The 19094-nt window shown below is 46.3% G+C and overlaps 9 non-coding genes across 9 annotated transcripts; all 9 read left to right on the forward strand.

Moving 5' to 3' along the window:
* The first annotated feature begins 157 nt into the window (after positions 1-157).
* On the forward strand, positions 158-348 carry LOC130316958 (U2 spliceosomal RNA). Its single transcript, XR_008864159.1, has one exon. It is a non-coding gene; the product is annotated as a U2 spliceosomal RNA (small nuclear RNA).
* A 2073-nt stretch (positions 349-2421) lies between these two features.
* Positions 2422-2612, forward strand: LOC130316959 (U2 spliceosomal RNA). The gene has a single exon (XR_008864160.1). It is a non-coding gene; the product is annotated as a U2 spliceosomal RNA (small nuclear RNA).
* Positions 2613-4702: 2090 nt separating this feature from the next.
* On the forward strand, positions 4703-4893 carry LOC130316960 (U2 spliceosomal RNA). The gene has a single exon (XR_008864161.1). It is a non-coding gene; the product is annotated as a U2 spliceosomal RNA (small nuclear RNA).
* Positions 4894-6983: 2090 nt separating this feature from the next.
* On the forward strand, positions 6984-7174 carry LOC130316961 (U2 spliceosomal RNA). Its single transcript, XR_008864162.1, has one exon. It is a non-coding gene; the product is annotated as a U2 spliceosomal RNA (small nuclear RNA).
* Positions 7175-9263: 2089 nt separating this feature from the next.
* Positions 9264-9454, forward strand: LOC130316962 (U2 spliceosomal RNA). Its single transcript, XR_008864163.1, has one exon. It is a non-coding gene; the product is annotated as a U2 spliceosomal RNA (small nuclear RNA).
* A 2081-nt stretch (positions 9455-11535) lies between these two features.
* On the forward strand, positions 11536-11726 carry LOC130316963 (U2 spliceosomal RNA). The gene has a single exon (XR_008864164.1). It is a non-coding gene; the product is annotated as a U2 spliceosomal RNA (small nuclear RNA).
* A 2086-nt stretch (positions 11727-13812) lies between these two features.
* On the forward strand, positions 13813-14003 carry LOC130316964 (U2 spliceosomal RNA). The gene has a single exon (XR_008864165.1). It is a non-coding gene; the product is annotated as a U2 spliceosomal RNA (small nuclear RNA).
* Positions 14004-16087: 2084 nt separating this feature from the next.
* Positions 16088-16278, forward strand: LOC130316965 (U2 spliceosomal RNA). Its single transcript, XR_008864166.1, has one exon. It is a non-coding gene; the product is annotated as a U2 spliceosomal RNA (small nuclear RNA).
* Positions 16279-18366: 2088 nt separating this feature from the next.
* Positions 18367-18557, forward strand: LOC130316967 (U2 spliceosomal RNA). The gene has a single exon (XR_008864167.1). It is a non-coding gene; the product is annotated as a U2 spliceosomal RNA (small nuclear RNA).
* The last annotated feature ends 537 nt before the right edge of the window (positions 18558-19094 follow it).

Consider the following 19094-nt stretch of genomic DNA (forward strand, 5'->3'; position numbering starts at 1 on the left):
GCAATAATGGTATGGGTTTAGGTTCTGCTGTGTGTACTGGTGGTTGACTGCCCCCCAGCCCAGAGTGTGCATGGAAAATTGTCTGGCAGCCTCCCTGACAGCAAGCAGTGATAGTGCCCATGAAGGGGACCTTGTTGGGCCCGCCCCTTTCACGGTTATCGCTTCTCGGCCTTTTGGCTAAGATCAAGTGTAGTATCTGTTCTTATCAGTTTAATATCTGATACGTCCCCTATCTGGGGACCATATATTAAATGGATTTTTGAGAACGGGGGCCGATTTCGAAGCTTGCTTCCGTCGCCCTATGCATTGACCCGATATGGCAGTATCTTCGGGTACAGTGCACCACCCCCTTACAGGGTTAAAAAGAAAGATTCCTACTTTCATTGCTACCTGCTTGCTGGCTAGCCAGCTAGCCAGCCCTGTGGGCCTTGCTGCTGCTGCTGCTGCAGCCAAAAAACAAAAGGTGGTGCTGCTGCTGCTTCTGCTGCTTCTGCTTGTGTCTGGCCGCTGTTGGAGCGTCCAGGCACAGGACTTCTGCTGCTGCTGACTAAATGGCCTCCTTAATTGGATCATTTGAGTAGCCAGCACACCTGTGCAGGTAGGGCATGACATGATAGGCAGCTGCCTTGATAGCGGGTGGGTGCTGAATGTTCCTAATTGACAAAATAAGATTAATGCTTATGAAGAAATATAAAATCTCATCCCTTCCCCAATATCGCGCCACACCCCTACCCCTTAATTCCCTGGTTGAACTTGATGGACATATGTCTTTTTTCGACCGTACTAACTATGTAACTATGTAACATAACATGGGGGGGTCTCCTGGCTGTTCACACAGGTGTGTCATTGCTGTACATTGACCATGCATTGCTTCTGTGGTATTGCAAAGGCAAAGACAAATGCTTCCAGCCATCCATTGCACTAATGGATTGGTCATCAGCTGGCTGTCTATGTCCCGCATCAATATAGACCAAAGTACAGAGGGTTAGGCTATGCTATAGTGCACCTACCTGATGCATCAGAAGGTGCGAGGCCCTTGCTAAATTCTGTGCACAGACTTTGAGATCTATGCTTTAGACTGTATCTAAACCTGCTCCAACATGGACTGACATTCTGGCCTACTTTCAGCCGATGCGACTTGTCTGTCGCTGAACAGTCGCTTTTTATGTATTCAGCACCTATGTATAATGTTGTAAAAATGCTCTAGAAGCTAAAGTCGCAGAAATGTCACACATATTTGGCCTGCAACTTTCTGTGCGACAAATTCAGACAGGAAAAATCAGTATAAATCCTTAGAAAATTATCCCCCAGTGTCTCCATCTGCTGGCGGTATTGAATAAGCATTGCTGCACTGATGGGGTATGCATTAGACGAAAAAAAAGAAGAAAAAGAAGAATAATACGCCCAGAAAAGAGGCGAAAAGGAGAAAAACGTAAAAAAACGTGAAAAAAAAGTAAGAGGAAGAGAAGGGAAAAAAAGGTGGAAATGGGTTTAAAAGTGATTTCGGCGGAGAAATATATATATATATATATATATATATATATATATACGCGCACACACACACATATATATAAACGTATTCTCCGTTGAGATATTGCAGCCGCTGCTGTGTCCAGGCCCAGGAGCCTTAGCACTGTGCTGTGATGTCACTCAATACCACTGACATCACTAGGTGTAAACAACATCTCTCCTTTGCTGTGTATGTGACTATGGAGCTGTTTGGTGATGTCGTCTATTATGGCCTTCATAGAAGCAACAGGAGATTGTTGCATCCATCTAGAACCCTCAGAACTACAGTGCTATGATGTCACTCACTTCCACAGGCCTTGCAGAGTGTAAACAACAACAACCCAGCTTTGTCGTGTATGTAACCATAGGGATTGTGATGTCACCTAGAACCTTCACAGCAGCGACAGCTTTATGAGGAGCATCAGCACTGCTCTGCCTGAGCAGAACCATCACCGCCATAGGTTGTCAAATAACCCGGATTTAACCCACACAGGTAAGTCCAATGGGGTGCAGGCATGTCCTCTATGCTTACAGCTTCCCGTGGGTGTTGGTTTGATACCGTTTGGGGACAGCCAAGGAGGCATCTGCAGGCAACAAAGGTAGGTGTGTGCTTGTGTGTGTGTTTCCTATGCAGATCCTAAGCCCAGTGTCACATGCAAGTAGGAGGAGTAAGAAGGGTTCCTGGCAAATCCGGGTTATGGATTGCATTTAAAAAGGCCCCGTGGGAGTGCAATGGGCCCCTGTCTTGCTGCTTAGCAATAATGGTATGGGTTTAGGTTCTGCTGTGTGTACTGGTGGTTGACTGCCCCCCAGCCCAGAGTGTGCATGGAAAATTGTCTGGCAGCCTCCCTGACAGCAAGCAGTGATAGTGCCCATGAAGGGGACCTTGTTGGGCCCGCCCCTTTCACGGTTATCGCTTCTCGGCCTTTTGGCTAAGATCAAGTGTAGTATCTGTTCTTATCAGTTTAATATCTGATACGTCCCCTATCTGGGGACCATATATTAAATGGATTTTTGAGAACGGGGGCCGATTTCGAAGCTTGCTTCCGTCGCCCTATGCATTGACCCGATATGGCAGTATCTTCGGGTACAGTGCACCACCCCCTTACAGGGTTAAAAAGAAAGATTCCTACTTTCATTGCTACCTGCTTGCTGGCTAGCCAGCTAGCCAGCCCTGTGGGCCTTGCTGCTGCTGCTGCTGCTGCTGCAGCCAAAAAACAAAAGGTGGTGCTGCTGCTGCTTCTGCTGCTTCTGCTTGTGTCTGGCCGCTGTTGGAGCGTCCAGGCACAGGACTTCTGCTGCTGCTGACTAAATGGCCTCCTTAATTGGATCATTTGAGTAGCCAGCACACCTGTGCAGGTAGGGCATGACATGATAGGCAGCTGCCTTGATAGCGGGTGGGTGCTGAATGTTCCTAATTGACAAAATAAGATTAATGCTTATGAAGAAATATAAAATCTCATCCCTTCCCCAATATCGCGCCACACCCCTACCCCTTAATTCCCTGGTTGAACTTGATGGACATATGTCTTTTTTCGACCGTACTAACTATGTAACTATGTAACATAACATGGGGGGGTCTCCTGGCTGTTCACACAGGTGTGTCATTGCTGTACATTGACCATGCATTGCTTCTGTGGTATTGCAAAGGCAAAGACAAATGCTTCCAGCCATCCATTGCACTAATGGATTGGTCATCAGCTGGCTGTCTATGTCCCGCATCAATATAGACCAAAGTACAGAGGGTTAGGCTATGCTATAGTGCACCTACCTGATGCATCAGAAGGTGCGAGGCCCTTGCTAAATTCTGTGCACAGACTTTGAGATCTATGCTTTAGACTGTATCTAAACCTGCTCCAACATGGACTGACATTCTGGCCTACTTTCAGCCGATGCGACTTGTCTGTCGCTGAACAGTCGCTTTTTATGTATTCAGCACCTATGTATAATGTTGTAAAAATGCTCTAGAAGCTAAAGTCGCAGAAATGTCACACATATTTGGCCTGCAACTTTCTGTGCGACAAATTCAGACAGGAAAAATCAGTATAAATCCTTAGAAAATTATCCCCCAGTGTCTCCATCTGCTGGCGGTATTGAATAAGCATTGCTGCACTGATGGGGTATGCATTAGACGAAAAAAAAGAAGAAAAAGAAGAATAATACGCCCAGAAAAGAGGCGAAAAGGAGAAAAACGTAAAAAAACGTGAAAAAAAAGTAAGAGGAAGAGAAGGGAAAAAAAGGTGGAAATGGGTTTAAAAGTGATTTCGGCGGAGAATATATATATATATATATATATATATATATATATATATATATATATACGCGCACACACACACATATATATAAACGTATTCTCCGTTGAGATATTGCAGCCGCTGCTGTGTCCAGGCCCAGGAGCCTTAGCACTGTGCTGTGATGTCACTCAATACCACTGACATCACTAGGTGTAAACAACATCTCTCCTTTGCTGTGTATGTGACTATGGAGCTGTTTGGTGATGTCGTCTATTATGGCCTTCATAGAAGCAACAGGAGATTGTTGCATCCATCTAGAACCCTCAGAACTACAGTGCTATGATGTCACTCACTTCCACAGGCCTTGCAGAGTGTAAACAACAACAACCCAGCTTTGTCGTGTATGTAACCATAGGGATTGTGATGTCACCTAGAACCTTCACAGCAGCGACAGCTTTATGAGGAGCATCAGCACTGCTCTGCCTGAGCAGAACCATCACCGCCATAGGTTGTCAAATAACCCGGATTTAACCCACACAGGTAAGTCCAATGGGGTGCAGGCATGTCCTCTATGCTTACAGCTTCCCGTGGGTGTTGGTTTGATACCGTTTGGGGACAGCCAAGGAGGCATCTGCAGGCAACAAAGGTAGGTGTGTGCTTGTGTGTGTGTTTCCTATGCAGATCCTAAGCCCAGTGTCACATGCAAGTAGGAGGAGTAAGAAGGGTTCCTGGCAAATCCGGGTTATGGATTGCATTTAAAAAGGCCCCGTGGGAGTGCAATGGGCCCCTGTCTTGCTGCTTAGCAATAATGGTATGGGTTTAGGTTCTGCTGTGTGTACTGGTGGTTGACTGCCCCCCAGCCCAGAGTGTGCATGGAAAATTGTCTGGCAGCCTCCCTGACAGCAAGCAGTGATAGTGCCCATGAAGGGGACCTTGTTGGGCCCGCCCCTTTCACGGTTATCGCTTCTCGGCCTTTTGGCTAAGATCAAGTGTAGTATCTGTTCTTATCAGTTTAATATCTGATACGTCCCCTATCTGGGGACCATATATTAAATGGATTTTTGAGAACGGGGGCCGATTTCGAAGCTTGCTTCCGTCGCCCTATGCATTGACCCGATATGGCAGTATCTTCGGGTACAGTGCACCACCCCCTTACAGGGTTAAAAAGAAAGATTCCTACTTTCATTGCTACCTGCTTGCTGGCTAGCCAGCTAGCCAGCCCTGTGGGCCTTGCTGCTGCTGCTGCTGCTGCTGCAGCCAAAAAACAAAAGGTGGTGCTGCTGCTGCTTCTGCTGCTTCTGCTTGTGTCTGGCCGCTGTTGGAGCGTCCAGGCACAGGACTTCTGCTGCTGCTGACTAAATGGCCTCCTTAATTGGATCATTTGAGTAGCCAGCACACCTGTGCAGGTAGGGCATGACATGATAGGCAGCTGCCTTGATAGCGGGTGGGTGCTGAATGTTCCTAATTGACAAAATAAGATTAATGCTTATGAAGAAATATAAAATCTCATCCCTTCCCCAATATCGCGCCACACCCCTACCCCTTAATTCCCTGGTTGAACTTGATGGACATATGTCTTTTTTCGACCGTACTAACTATGTAACTATGTAACATAACATGGGGGGGTCTCCTGGCTGTTCACACAGGTGTGTCATTGCTGTACATTGACCATGCATTGCTTCTGTGGTATTGCAAAGGCAAAGACAAATGCTTCCAGCCATCCATTGCACTAATGGATTGGTCATCAGCTGGCTGTCTATGTCCCGCATCAATATAGACCAAAGTACAGAGGGTTAGGCTATGCTAAAGTGCACCTACCTGATGCATCAGAAGGTGCGAGGCCCTTGCTAAATTCTGTGCACAGACTTTGAGATCTATGCTTTAGACTGTATCTAAACCTGCTCCAACATGGACTGACATTCTGGCCTACTTTCAGCCGATGCGACTTGTCTGTCGCTGAACAGTCGCTTTTTATGTATTCAGCACCTATGTATAATGTTGTAAAAATGCTCTAGAAGCTAAAGTCGCAGAAATGTCACACATATTTGGCCTGCAACTTTCTGTGCGACAAATTCAGACAGGAAAAATCAGTATAAATCCTTAGAAAATTATCCCCCAGTGTCTCCATCTGCTGGCGGTATTGAATAAGCATTGCTGCACTGATGGGGTATGCATTAGACGAAAAAAAAGAAGAAAAAGAAGAATAATACGCCCAGAAAAGAGGCGAAAAGGAGAAAAACGTAAAAAAACGTGAAAAAAAAGTAAGAGGAAGAGAAGGGAAAAAAAGGTGGAAATGGGTTTAAAAGTGATTTCGGCGGAGAATATATATATATATATATATATATATATATATATATATATATATATACGCGCACACACACACATATATATAAACGTATTCTCCGTTGAGATATTGCAGCCGCTGCTGTGTCCAGGCCCAGGAGCCTTAGCACTGTGCTGTGATGTCACTCAATACCACTGACATCACTAGGTGTAAACAACATCTCTCCTTTGCTGTGTATGTGACTATGGAGCTGTTTGGTGATGTCGTCTATTATGGCCTTCATAGAAGCAACAGGAGATTGTTGCATCCATCTAGAACCCTCAGAACTACAGTGCTATGATGTCACTCACTTCCACAGGCCTTGCAGAGTGTAAACAACAACAACCCAGCTTTGTCGTGTATGTAACCATAGGGATTGTGATGTCACCTAGAACCTTCACAGCAGCGACAGCTTTATGAGGAGCATCAGCACTGCTCTGCCTGAGCAGAACCATCACCGCCATAGGTTGTCAAATAACCCGGATTTAACCCACACAGGTAAGTCCAATGGGGTGCAGGCATGTCCTCTATGCTTACAGCTTCCCGTGGGTGTTGGTTTGATACCGTTTGGGGACAGCCAAGGAGGCATCTGCAGGCAACAAAGGTAGGTGTGTGCTTGTGTGTGTGTTTCCTATGCAGATCCTAAGCCCAGTGTCACATGCAAGTAGGAGGAGTAAGAAGGGTTCCTGGCAAATCCGGGTTATGGATTGCATTTAAAAAGGCCCCGTGGGAGTGCAATGGGCCCCTGTCTTGCTGCTTAGCAATAATGGTATGGGTTTAGGTTCTGCTGTGTGTACTGGTGGTTGACTGCCCCCCAGCCCAGAGTGTGCATGGAAAATTGTCTGGCAGCCTCCCTGACAGCAAGCAGTGATAGTGCCCATGAAGGGGACCTTGTTGGGCCCGCCCCTTTCACGGTTATCGCTTCTCGGCCTTTTGGCTAAGATCAAGTGTAGTATCTGTTCTTATCAGTTTAATATCTGATACGTCCCCTATCTGGGGACCATATATTAAATGGATTTTTGAGAACGGGGGCCGATTTCGAAGCTTGCTTCCGTCGCCCTATGCATTGACCCGATATGGCAGTATCTTCGGGTACAGTGCACCACCCCCTTACAGGGTTAAAAAGAAAGATTCCTACTTTCATTGCTACCTGCTTGCTGGCTAGCCAGCTAGCCAGCCCTGTGGGCCTTGCTGCTGCTGCTGCTGCTGCTGCAGCCAAAAAACAAAAGGTGGTGCTGCTGCTGCTTCTGCTGCTTCTGCTTGTGTCTGGCCGCTGTTGGAGCGTCCAGGCACAGGACTTCTGCTGCTGCTGACTAAATGGCCTCCTTAATTGGATCATTTGAGTAGCCAGCACACCTGTGCAGGTAGGGCATGACATGATAGGCAGCTGCCTTGATAGCGGGTGGGTGCTGAATGTTCCTAATTGACAAAATAAGATTAATGCTTATGAAGAAATATAAAATCTCATCCCTTCCCCAATATCGCGCCACACCCCTACCCCTTAATTCCCTGGTTGAACTTGATGGACATATGTCTTTTTTCGACCGTACTAACTATGTAACTATGTAACATAACATGGGGGGGTCTCCTGGCTGTTCACACAGGTGTGTCATTGCTGTACATTGACCATGCATTGCTTCTGTGGTATTGCAAAGGCAAAGACAAATGCTTCCAGCCATCCATTGCACTAATGGATTGGTCATCAGCTGGCTGTCTATGTCCCGCATCAATATAGACCAAAGTACAGAGGGTTAGGCTATGCTATAGTGCACCTACCTGATGCATCAGAAGGTGCGAGGCCCTTGCTAAATTCTGTGCACAGACTTTGAGATCTATGCTTTAGACTGTATCTAAACCTGCTCCAACATGGACTGACATTCTGGCCTACTTTCAGCCGATGCGACTTGTCTGTCGCTGAACAGTCGCTTTTTATGTATTCAGCACCTATGTATAATGTTGTAAAAATGCTCTAGAAGCTAAAGTCGCAGAAATGTCACACATATTTGGCCTGCAACTTTCTGTGCGACAAATTCAGACAGGAAAAATCAGTATAAATCCTTAGAAAATTATCCCCCAGTGTCTCCATCTGCTGGCGGTATTGAATAAGCATTGCTGCACTGATGGGGTATGCATTAGACGAAAAAAAAGAAGAAAAAGAAGAATAATACGCCCAGAAAAGAGGCGAAAAGGAGAAAAACGTAAAAAAACGTGAAAAAAAAGTAAGAGGAAGAGAAGGGAAAAAAAGGTGGAAATGGGTTTAAAAGTGATTTCGGCGGAGAAATATATATATATATATATATATATATATATATATATATATATACACGCGCACACACACACATATATATAAACGTATTCTCCGTTGAGATATTGCAGCCGCTGCTGTGTCCAGGCCCAGGAGCCTTAGCACTGTGCTGTGATGTCACTCAATACCACTGACATCACTAGGTGTAAACAACATCTCTCCTTTGCTGTGTATGTGACTATGGAGCTGTTTGGTGATGTCGTCTATTATGGCCTTCATAGAAGCAACAGGAGATTGTTGCATCCATCTAGAACCCTCAGAACTACAGTGCTATGATGTCACTCACTTCCACAGGCCTTGCAGAGTGTAAACAACAACAACCCAGCTTTGTCGTGTATGTAACCATAGGGATTGTGATGTCACCTAGAACCTTCACAGCAGCGACAGCTTTATGAGGAGCATCAGCACTGCTCTGCCTGAGCAGAACCATCACCGCCATAGGTTGTCAAATAACCCGGATTTAACCCACACAGGTAAGTCCAATGGGGTGCAGGCATGTCCTCTATGCTTACAGCTTCCCGTGGGTGTTGGTTTGATACCGTTTGGGGACAGCCAAGGAGGCATCTGCAGGCAACAAAGGTAGGTGTGTGCTTGTGTGTGTGTTTCCTATGCAGATCCTAAGCCCAGTGTCACATGCAAGTAGGAGGAGTAAGAAGGGTTCCTGGCAAATCCGGGTTATGGATTGCATTTAAAAAGGCCCCGTGGGAGTGCAATGGGCCCCTGTCTTGCTGCTTAGCAATAATGGTATGGGTTTAGGTTCTGCTGTGTGTACTGGTGGTTGACTGCCCCCCAGCCCAGAGTGTGCATGGAAAATTGTCTGGCAGCCTCCCTGACAGCAAGCAGTGATAGTGCCCATGAAGGGGACCTTGTTGGGCCCGCCCCTTTCACGGTTATCGCTTCTCGGCCTTTTGGCTAAGATCAAGTGTAGTATCTGTTCTTATCAGTTTAATATCTGATACGTCCCCTATCTGGGGACCATATATTAAATGGATTTTTGAGAACGGGGGCCGATTTCGAAGCTTGCTTCCGTCGCCCTATGCATTGACCCGATATGGCAGTATCTTCGGGTACAGTGCACCACCCCCTTACAGGGTTAAAAAGAAAGATTCCTACTTTCATTGCTACCTGCTTGCTGGCTAGCCAGCTAGCCAGCCCTGTGGGCCTTGCTGCTGCTGCTGCTGCAGCCAAAAAACAAAAGGTGGTGCTGCTGCTGCTTCTGCTGCTTCTGCTTGTGTCTGGCCGCTGTTGGAGCGTCCAGGCACAGGACTTCTGCTGCTGCTGACTAAATGGCCTCCTTAATTGGATCATTTGAGTAGCCAGCACACCTGTGCAGGTAGGGCATGACATGATAGGCAGCTGCCTTGATAGCGGGTGGGTGCTGAATGTTCCTAATTGACAAAATAAGATTAATGCTTATGAAGAAATATAAAATCTCATCCCTTCCCCAATATCACGCCACACCCCTACCCCTTAATTCCCTGGTTGAACTTGATGGACATATGTCTTTTTTCGACCGTACTAACTATGTAACTATGTAACATAACATGGGGGGGTCTCCTGGCTGTTCACACAGGTGTGTCATTGCTGTACATTGACCATGCATTGCTTCTGTGGTATTGCAAAGGCAAAGACAAATGCTTCCAGCCATCCATTGCACTAATGGATTGGTCATCAGCTGGCTGTCTATGTCCCGCATCAATATAGACCAAAGTACAGAGGGTTAGGCTATGCTATAGTGCACCTACCTGATGCATCAGAAGGTGCGAGGCCCTTGCTAAATTCTGTGCACAGACTTTGAGATCTATGCTTTAGACTGTATCTAAACCTGCTCCAACATGGACTGACATTCTGGCCTACTTTCAGCCGATGCGACTTGTCTGTCGCTGAACAGTCGCTTTTTATGTATTCAGCACCTATGTATAATGTTGTAAAAATGCTCTAGAAGCTAAAGTCGCAGAAATGTCACACATATTTGGCCTGCAACTTTCTGTGCGACAAATTCAGACAGGAAAAATCAGTATAAATCCTTAGAAAATTATCCCCCAGTGTCTCCATCTGCTGGCGGTATTGAATAAGCATTGCTGCACTGATGGGGTATGCATTAGACGAAAAAAAAGAAGAAAAAGAAGAATAATACGCCCAGAAAAGAGGCGAAAAGGAGAAAAACGTAAAAAAACGTGAAAAAAAAGTAAGAGGAAGAGAAGGGAAAAAAAGGTGGAAATGGGTTTAAAAGTGATTTCGGCGGAGAAATATATATATATATATATATATATATATATATATATATATATACGCGCACACACACACATATATATAAACGTATTCTCCGTTGAGATATTGCAGCCGCTGCTGTGTCCAGGCCCAGGAGCCTTAGCACTGTGCTGTGATGTCACTCAATACCACTGACATCACTAGGTGTAAACAACATCTCTCCTTTGCTGTGTATGTGACTATGGAGCTGTTTGGTGATGTTGTCTATTATGGCCTTCATAGAAGCAACAGGAGATTGTTGCATCCATCTAGAACCCTCAGAACTACAGTGCTATGATGTCACTCACTTCCACAGGCCTTGCAGAGTGTAAACAACAACAACCCAGCTTTGTCGTGTATGTAACCATAGGGATTGTGATGTCACCTAGAACCTTCACAGCAGCGACAGCTTTATGAGGAGCATCAGCACTGCTCTGCCTGAGCAGAACCATCACCGCCATAGGTTGTCAAATAACCCGGATTTAACCCACACAGGTAAGTCCAATGGGGTGCAGGCATGTCCTCTATGCTTACAGCTTCCCGTGGGTGTTGGTTTGATACCGTTTGGGGACAGCCAAGGAGGCATCTGCAGGCAACAAAGGTAGGTGTGTGCTTGTGTGTGTGTTTCCTATGCAGATCCTAAGCCCAGTGTCACATGCAAGTAGGAGGAGTAAGAAGGGTTCCTGGCAAATCCGGGTTATGGATTGCATTTAAAAAGGCCCCGTGGGAGTGCAATGGGCCCCTGTCTTGCTGCTTAGCAATAATGGTATGGGTTTAGGTTCTGCTGTGTGTACTGGTGGTTGACTGCCCCCCAGCCCAGAGTGTGCATGGAAAATTGTCTGGCAGCCTCCCTGACAGCAAGCAGTGATAGTGCCCATGAAGGGGACCTTGTTGGGCCCGCCCCTTTCACGGTTATCGCTTCTCGGCCTTTTGGCTAAGATCAAGTGTAGTATCTGTTCTTATCAGTTTAATATCTGATACGTCCCCTATCTGGGGACCATATATTAAATGGATTTTTGAGAACGGGGGCCGATTTCGAAGCTTGCTTCCGTCGCCCTATGCATTGACCCGATATGGCAGTATCTTCGGGTACAGTGCACCACCCCCTTACAGGGTTAAAAAGAAAGATTCCTACTTTCATTGCTACCTGCTTGCTGGCTAGCCAGCTAGCCAGCCCTGTGGGCCTTGCTGCTGCTGCTGCTGCTGCTGCAGCCAAAAAACAAAAGGTGGTGCTGCTGCTGCTTCTGCTGCTTCTGCTTGTGTCTGGCCGCTGTTGGAGCGTCCAGGCACAGGACTTCTGCTGCTGCTGACTAAATGGCCTCCTTAATTGGATCATTTGAGTAGCCAGCACACCTGTGCAGGTAGGGCATGACATGATAGGCAGCTGCCTTGATAGCGGGTGGGTGCTGAATGTTCCTAATTGACAAAATAAGATTAATGCTTATGAAGAAATATAAAATCTCATCCCTTCCCCAATATCGCGCCACACCCCTACCCCTTAATTCCCTGGTTGAACTTGATGGACATATGTCTTTTTTCGACCGTACTAACTATGTAACTATGTAACATAACATGGGGGGGTCTCCTGGCTGTTCACACAGGTGTGTCATTGCTGTACATTGACCATGCATTGCTTCTGTGGTATTGCAAAGGCAAAGACAAATGCTTCCAGCCATCCATTGCACTAATGGATTGGTCATCAGCTGGCTGTCTATGTCCCGCATCAATATAGACCAAAGTACAGAGGGTTAGGCTATGCTATAGTGCACCTACCTGATGCATCAGAAGGTGCGAGGCCCTTGCTAAATTCTGTGCACAGACTTTGAGATCTATGCTTTAGACTGTATCTAAACCTGCTCCAACATGGACTGACATTCTGGCCTACTTTCAGCCGATGCGACTTGTCTGTCGCTGAACAGTCGCTTTTTATGTATTCAGCACCTATGTATAATGTTGTAAAAATGCTCTAGAAGCTAAAGTCGCAGAAATGTCACACATATTTGGCCTGCAACTTTCTGTGCGACAAATTCAGACAGGAAAAATCAGTATAAATCCTTAGAAAATTATCCCCCAGTGTCTCCATCTGCTGGCGGTATTGAATAAGCATTGCTGCACTGATGGGGTATGCATTAGACGAAAAAAAAGAAGAAAAAGAAGAATAATACGCCCAGAAAAGAGGCGAAAAGGAGAAAAACGTAAAAAAACGTGAAAAAAAAGTAAGAGGAAGAGAAGGGAAAAAAAGGTGGAAATGGGTTTAAAAGTGATTTCGGCGGAGAATATATATATATATATATATATATATATATATATACATATATACGCGCACACACACACATATATATAAACGTATTCTCCGTTGAGATATTGCAGCCGCTGCTGTGTCCAGGCCCAGGAGCCTTAGCACTGTGCTGTGATGTCACTCAATACCACTGACATCACTAGGTGTAAACAACATCTCTCCTTTGCTGTGTATGTGACTATGGAGCTGTTTGGTGATGTCGTCTATTATGGCCTTCATAGAAGCAACAGGAGATTGTTGCATCCATCTAGAACCCTCAGAACTACAGTGCTATGATGTCACTCACTTCCACAGGCCTTGCAGAGTGTAAACAACAACAACCCAGCTTTGTCGTGTATGTAACCATAGGGATTGTGATGTCACCTAGAACCTTCACAGCAGCGACAGCTTTATGAGGAGCATCAGCACTGCTCTGCCTGAGCAGAACCATCACCGCCATAGGTTGTCAAATAACCCGGATTTAACCCACACAGGTAAGTCCAATGGGGTGCAGGCATGTCCTCTATGCTTACAGCTTCCCGTGGGTGTTGGTTTGATACCGTTTGGGGACAGCCAAGGAGGCATCTGCAGGCAACAAAGGTAGGTGTGTGCTTGTGTGTGTGTTTCCTATGCAGATCCTAAGCCCAGTGTCACATGCAAGTAGGAGGAGTAAGAAGGGTTCCTGGCAAATCCGGGTTATGGATTGCATTTAAAAAGGCCCCGTGGGAGTGCAATGGGCCCCTGTCTTGCTGCTTAGCAATAATGGTATGGGTTTAGGTTCTGCTGTGTGTACTGGTGGTTGACTGCCCCCCAGCCCAGAGTGTGCATGGAAAATTGTCTGGCAGCCTCCCTGACAGCAAGCAGTGATAGTGCCCATGAAGGGGACCTTGTTGGGCCCGCCCCTTTCACGGTTATCGCTTCTCGGCCTTTTGGCTAAGATCAAGTGTAGTATCTGTTCTTATCAGTTTAATATCTGATACGTCCCCTATCTGGGGACCATATATTAAATGGATTTTTGAGAACGGGGGCCGATTTCGAAGCTTGCTTCCGTCGCCCTATGCATTGACCCGATATGGCAGTATCTTCGGGTACAGTGCACCACCCCCTTACAGGGTTAAAAAGAAAGATTCCTACTTTCATTGCTACCTGCTTGCTGGCTAGCCAGCTAGCCAGCCCTGTGGGCCTTGCTGCTGCTGCTGCTGCTGCTGCTGCAGCCAAAAAACAAAAGGTGGTGCTGCTGCTGCTTCTGCTGCTTCTGCTTGTGTCTGGCCGCTGTTGGAGCGTCCAGGCACAGGACTTCTGCTGCTGCTGACTAAATGGCCTCCTTAATTGGATCATTTGAGTAGCCAGCACACCTGTGCAGGTAGGGCATGACATGATAGGCAGCTGCCTTGATAGCGGGTGGGTGCTGAATGTTCCTAATTGACAAAATAAGATTAATGCTTATGAAGAAATATAAAATCTCATCCCTTCCCCAATATCGCGCCACACCCCTACCCCTTAATTCCCTGGTTGAACTTGATGGACATATGTCTTTTTTCGACCGTACTAACTATGTAACTATGTAACATAACATGGGGGGGTCTCCTGGCTGTTCACACAGGTGTGTCATTGCTGTACATTGACCATGCATTGCTTCTGTGGTATTGCAAAGGCAAAGACAAATGCTTCCAGCCATCCATTGCACTAATGGATTGGTCATCAGCTGGCTGTCTATGTCCCGCATCAATATAGACCAAAGTACAGAGGGTTAGGCTATGCTATAGTGCACCTACCTGATGCATCAGAAGGTGCGAGGCCCTTGCTAAATTCTGTGCACAGACTTTGAGATCTATGCTTTAGACTGTATCTAAACCTGCTCCAACATGGACTGACATTCTGGCCTACTTTCAGCCGATGCGACTTGTCTGTCGCTGAACAGTCGCTTTTTATGTATTCAGCACCTATGTATAATGTTGTAAAAATGCTCTAGAAGCTAAAGTCGCAGAAATGTCACACATATTTGGCCTGCAACTTTCTGTGCGACAAATTCAGACAGGAAAAATCAGTATAAATCCTTAGAAAATTATCCCCCAGTGTCTCCATCTGCTGGCGGTATTGAATAAGCATTGCTGCACTGATGGGGTATGCATTAGACGAAAAAAAAGAAGAAAAAGAAGAATAATACGCCCAGAAAAGAGGCGAAAAGGAGAAAAACGTAAAAAAACGTGAAAAAAAAGTAAGAGGAAGAGAAGGGAAAAAAAGGTGGAAATGGGTTTAAAAGTGATTTCGGCGGAGAAATATATATATATATATATATATATATATATATATATACGCGCACACACACACATATATATAAACGTATTCTCCGTTGAGATATTGCAGCCGCTGCTGTGTCCAGGCCCAGGAGCCTTAGCACTGTGCTGTGATGTCACTCAATACCACTGACATCACTAGGTGTAAACAACATCTCTCCTTTGCTGTGTATGTGACTATGGAGCTGTTTGGTGATGTCGTCTATTATGGCCTTCATAGAAGCAACAGGAGATTGTTGCATCCATCTAGAACCCTCAGAACTACAGTGCTATGATGTCACTCACTTCCACAGGCCTTGCAGAGTGTAAACAACAACAACCCAGCTTTGTCGTGTATGTAACCATAGGGATTGTGATGTCACCTAGAACCTTCACAGCAGCGACAGCTTTATGAGGAGCATCAGCACTGCTCTGCCTGAGCAGAACCATCACCGCCATAGGTTGTCAAATAACCCGGATTTAACCCACACAGGTAAGTCCAATGGGGTGCAGGCATGTCCTCTATGCTTACAGCTTCCCGTGGGTGTTGGTTTGATACCGTTTGGGGACAGCCAAGGAGGCATCTGCAGGCAACAAAGGTAGGTGTGTGCTTGTGTGTGTGTTTCCTATGCAGATCCTAAGCCCAGTGTCACATGCAAGTAGGAGGAGTAAGAAGGGTTCCTGGCAAATCCGGGTTATGGATTGCATTTAAAAAGGCCCCGTGGGAGTGCAATGGGCCCCTGTCTTGCTGCTTAGCAATAATGGTATGGGTTTAGGTTCTGCTGTGTGTACTGGTGGTTGACTGCCCCCCAGCCCAGAGTGTGCATGGAAAATTGTCTGGCAGCCTCCCTGACAGCAAGCAGTGATAGTGCCCATGAAGGGGACCTTGTTGGGCCCGCCCCTTTCACGGTTATCGCTTCTCGGCCTTTTGGCTAAGATCAAGTGTAGTATCTGTTCTTATCAGTTTAATATCTGATACGTCCCCTATCTGGGGACCATATATTAAATGGATTTTTGAGAACGGGGGCCGATTTCGAAGCTTGCTTCCGTCGCCCTATGCATTGACCCGATATGGCAGTATCTTCGGGTACAGTGCACCACCCCCTTACAGGGTTAAAAAGAAAGATTCCTACTTTCATTGCTACCTGCTTGCTGGCTAGCCAGCTAGCCAGCCCTGTGGGCCTTGCTGCTGCTGCTGCTGCTGCTGCAGCCAAAAAACAAAAGGTGGTGCTGCTGCTGCTTCTGCTGCTTCTGCTTGTGTCTGGCCGCTGTTGGAGCGTCCAGGCACAGGACTTCTGCTGCTGCTGACTAAATGGCCTCCTTAATTGGATCATTTGAGTAGCCAGCACACCTGTGCAGGTAGGGCATGACATGATAGGCAGCTGCCTTGATAGCGGGTGGGTGCTGAATGTTCCTAATTGACAAAATAAGATTAATGCTTATGAAGAAATATAAAATCTCATCCCTTCCCCAATATCGCGCCACACCCCTACCCCTTAATTCCCTGGTTGAACTTGATGGACATATGTCTTTTTTCGACCGTACTAACTATGTAACTATGTAACATAACATGGGGGGGTCTCCTGGCTGTTCACACAGGTGTGTCATTGCTGTACATTGACCATGCATTGCTTCTGTGGTATTGCAAAGGCAAAGACAAATGCTTCCAGCCATCCATTGCACTAATGGATTGGTCATCAGCTGGCTGTCTATGTCCCGCATCAATATAGACCAAAGTACAGAGGGTTAGGCTATGCTATAGTGCACCTACCTGATGCATCAGAAGGTGCGAGGCCCTTGCTAAATTCTGTGCACAGACTTTGAGATCTATGCTTTAGACTGTATCTAAACCTGCTCCAACATGGACTGACATTCTGGCCTACTTTCAGCCGATGCGACTTGTCTGTCGCTGAACAGTCGCTTTTTATGTATTCAGCACCTATGTATAATGTTGTAAAAATGCTCTAGAAGCTAAAGTCGCAGAAATGTCACACATATTTGGCCTGCAACTTTCTGTGCGACAAATTCAGACAGGAAAAATCAGTATAAATCCTTAGAAAATTATCCCCCAGTGTCTCCATCTGCTGGCGGTATTGAATAAGCATTGCTGCACTGATGGGGTATGCATTAGACGAAAAAAAAGAAGAAAAAGAAGAATAATACGCCCAGAAAAGAGGCGAAAAGGAGAAAAACGTAAAAAAACGTGAAAAAAAAGTAAGAGGAAGAGAAGGGAAAAAAAGGTGGAAATGGGTTTAAAAGTGATTTCGGCGGAGAATATATATATATATATATATATATATATATATATATATATATATACGCGCACACACACACATATATATAAACGTATTCTCCGTTGAGATATTGCAGCCGCTGCTGTGTCCAGGCCCAGGAGCCTTAGCACTGTGCTGTGATGTCACTCAATACCACTGACATCACTAGGTGTAAACAACATCTCTCCTTTGCTGTGTATGTGACTATGGAGCTGTTTGGTGATGTCGTCTATTATGGCCTTCATAGAAGCAACAGGAGATTGTTGCATCCATCTAGAACCCTCAGAACTACAGTGCTATGATGTCACTCACTTCCACAGGCCTTGCAGAGTGTAAACAACAACAACCCAGCTTTGTCGTGTATGTAACCATAGGGATTGTGATGTCACCTAGAACCTTCACAGCAGCGACAGCTTTATGAGGAGCATCAGCACTGCTCTGCCTGAGCAGAACCATCACCGCCATAGGTTGTCAAATAACCCGGATTTAACCCACACAGGTAAGTCCAATGGGGTGCAGGCATGTCCTCTATGCTTACAGCTTCCCGTGGGTGTTGGTTTGATACCGTTTGGGGACAGCCAAGGAGGCATCTGCAGGCAACAAAGGTAGGTGTGTGCTTGTGTGTGTGTTTCCTATGCAGATCCTAAGCCCAGTGTCACATGCAAGTAGGAGGAGTAAGAAGGGTTCCTGGCAAATCCGGGTTATGGATTGCATTTAAAAAGGCCCCGTGGGAGTGCAATGGGCCCCTGTCTTGCTGCTTAGCAATAATGGTATGGGTTTAGGTTCTGCTGTGTGTACTGGTGGTTGACTGCCCCCCAGCCCAGAGTGTGCATGGAAAATTGTCTGGCAGCCTCCCTGACAGCAAGCAGTGATAGTGCCCATGAAGGGGACCTTGTTGGGCCCGCCCCTTTCACGGTTATCGCTTCTCGGCCTTTTGGCTAAGATCAAGTGTAGTATCTGTTCTTATCAGTTTAATATCTGATACGTCCCCTATCTGGGGACCATATATTAAATGGATTTTTGAGAACGGGGGCCGATTTCGAAGCTTGCTTCCGTCGCCCTATGCATTGACCCGATATGGCAGTATCTTCGGGTACAGTGCACCACCCCCTTACAGGGTTAAAAAGAAAGATTCCTACTTTCATTGCTACCTGCTTGCTGGCTAGCCAGCTAGCCAGCCCTGTGGGCCTTGCTGCTGCTGCTGCTGCTGCTGCAGCCAAAAAACAAAAGGTGGTGCTGCTGCTGCTTCTGCTGCTTCTGCTTGTGTCTGGCCGCTGTTGGAGCGTCCAGGCACAGGACTTCTGCTGCTGCTGACTAAATGGCCTCCTTAATTGGATCATTTGAGTAGCCAGCACACCTGTGCAGGTAGGGCATGACATGATAGGCAGCTGCCTTGATAGCGGGTGGGTGCTGAATGTTCCTAATTGACAAAATAAGATTAATGCTTATGAAGAAATATAAAATCTCATCCCTTCCCCAATATCGCGCCACACCCCTACCCCTTAATTCCCTGGTTGAACTTGATGGACATATGTCTTTTTTCGACCGTACTAACTATGTAACTATGTAACATAACATGGGGGGGTCTCCTGGCTGTTCACACAGGTGTGTCATTGCTGTACATTGACCATGCATTGCTTCTGTGG

The sequence above is a fragment of the Hyla sarda genome, unplaced genomic scaffold (genome assembly GCF_029499605.1).
Source record: "Hyla sarda isolate aHylSar1 unplaced genomic scaffold, aHylSar1.hap1 scaffold_197, whole genome shotgun sequence".
NCBI lineage: Eukaryota > Metazoa > Chordata > Amphibia > Anura > Hylidae > Hyla > Hyla sarda.